This window comes from Penaeus chinensis, chromosome 11 (genome assembly GCF_019202785.1).
Source record: "Penaeus chinensis breed Huanghai No. 1 chromosome 11, ASM1920278v2, whole genome shotgun sequence".
Taxonomy (NCBI): Eukaryota; Metazoa; Arthropoda; class Malacostraca; order Decapoda; family Penaeidae; genus Penaeus; species Penaeus chinensis.
Window position 1 is genome coordinate 16,742,364 of NC_061829.1, and position 2,500 is coordinate 16,744,863.

The 2,500-nt window shown below is 39.0% G+C and overlaps 1 protein-coding gene across 2 annotated transcripts in view; it reads right to left on the reverse strand.

The window, feature by feature from the left end:
• Nucleotides 1-2,500, reverse strand: part of LOC125030327 (tripartite motif-containing protein 3-like) — a 342,478-nt gene that overhangs the window by 323,962 nt on the left and 16,016 nt on the right. For both annotated transcript variants that reach the window (XM_047620301.1, XM_047620300.1), the window contains exon 2: nucleotides 2,042-2,379. The gene's annotated coding sequence lies outside the window, so the exon portion shown is untranslated. The remainder of the gene's footprint in view (nucleotides 1-2,041; nucleotides 2,380-2,500) is intronic.

The window sequence follows — 2,500 nt, forward strand, 5'->3', positions numbered from 1 at the left end:
TACACACACACACACATATATATATATATATATATATATATATATATATATATATATATATATATCTGTTTGTGTCTGTGTGTATGTGTATACGTACGTATGTATGTATTTATGTATGTATGTATGAATGTATATATGCATGCATGCAGTTATACATCCATGTATGCATATATGAATGCATGCATGTATGTATGTATGTATATATGTATATATGTATATATGTATATATGTATATATGTATATATGTATATATGTATATATGTATGTATGTATGTATGTATGTATGTAAGTATGTAAGTATGTAAGTATGTAAGTATGTATGTATGTATGTATGTATGTATGTATGTATGTATGTATGTATGTATGTATGTATGTATGCATGCATGCATGCATGCATGCATGCATGCATGCATGTATGTGTATGTGTATGTGTATGTATATGTATATCTATATTTATGTGTATATATTTATATATTTAATGTGTATAAATATATATACGAATATATATAAATGTACATGTATATATACATTTATGGAGAGAGAGAGAGAGAGAGAGAGAGAGAGAGAGAGAGAGAGAGAGAGAGAGAGAGAGAGAGAGAGAGAGAGAGAGAGAGAGAGAGAGAGAGAGAGAGAGAGAGAGAGAGAGAGAGAGAGAGAGAGAGAGAGAGAGAGAGAGAGAGAGAGAGAGAGAGAGAGAGAGAGAGAGAGAGAGAGAGAGAGAGAGAGAGAGAGAGAGAGAGAGAGAGAGGCTACTTTTACACTGATTTAGGGAACATTTTTTTCAATCGAAAATGCTTAATTATCAAACTTCTGGGGGTAAATTACGATGATATCAAATGTAATTATAGGAGGAACGAAGTAAGTTGCCTGTACAATTTATGTTGCCAGATTATCAAGTTTGAACCTGACTCTTTAACATTACCGTTGCAACATGATCCTATATCGCATACTCCAAGTTTATTTTCATACACAGTTGACACAAAGCAATTGCACAAACTTTACATATGAGACCAAAACTACCAAGTGTATTCTGTATTTTCAGTATTCCCTAGCTCGTCTTAAATTTCCACAGGAATGTAAATTTCTGAGTTCAAAGAAGAAAAGTACTTGGGAGCAATATACATTTATTGAAATATTCATCGATAGTAAAAAAAAGAAAAAACAAAGTAATGCATTAACAAAACTAGAATACGCCTCTACTCCTTTCGTTCCACAAAATATATATATAAAAGTTCATCACGTATGCTGAAAAAATGGGGAAAACTTTTTTCTTTCTAGGGATTAGACATGCAATTATTTTTTTACCCGCGTGGCCATTCTCGTCTTCACAACAAAGACTGAAAAATGTTTGCCTACACCTTTACCACTCGGTAGTTTTTTTAAGAATATATATATATATATTTATATATATATATATATATATATATATATATATATATATATATACGCCCTGGGAACTTAGTAACGTCTGCCTTCATTTAAGATCACCCAGCTATTCAATGGGCAGTTTGAAACACCATCATTTCCACGTCTTTTGGGGATGCAAGACGTAGAGCAAGGCCCAGCTGAAGCAAGACGGAGGAAAATCCGATTTTCCTTCCCTACCCCTCTTCTAGACCTGCCCTCCTCCTCCTCCTCCCTCCCTCCCTCCCTCCCTCCCTCCCTCCCTTCCTCCCTCCCTCCTTCCTTCCTCCTCCTCCTCCTCCTCCCACCCTCCTTCTCCTTCCTCCTCCTCCACCTCCTCTTCCTTTTCCTCCTCCCACCTTCCACCGCCTCCTCCCACCCTCCTCCTCCTCCTCCTCCCCCCCTCCTCCTCCTCCTCCTCCCACCCTCCTCCTCCTCCTCCTCCCACCCTCCTCCTCCTATCTTCCACCTTCCCCTCCTCCTCCCACACTCCTCCTCCTCCTCCCACCCTCCTCCTTTTCCTCCCACCCTCCTCCTCCATCTCCTCTTCCTCCTCCACCTCCTCCCCTCTACTCCTCCTCCCTCCTCCTCCTCCTCCTCCTCTTCCTCCTCCGTGACGTAAAAATGTTCCACCTACCTTAAAGATCTGGGGAGAGTTTGACCAATAAATCTTGGCGGCGGTGCAGGTGACGACCAGCGAGGGGCGTCCTGAATTAGAAACTCAAATGCGACTCTTCAATAATATCTGTCGAGGGTCTGCACGTTCACAGCTCAGGTGGATCTTGCCGTCTTCGTTGTTCTACACGACTTTATTGAAAAGCAATAATAAAACTTTCGCGTATCAAATAACTTCGACAAAATTGATATTCATACACTTGACACTTAGATTTTCACTTGGACACTTGAATACTGAACGACTGAAATTCTGATTTTCAACCGATAAAATGCATTCACAGAAACACCATAGATCCGCACCTGCAAAGAAAGAAGGAAAAAATGAAACAAACTCGGTCATTAGATCAAACTACTGCACTAGTTGTATGCCTCTTATTCCTAAAATTATGAATGCATGGAATATATTTTTTGTTGATGATAA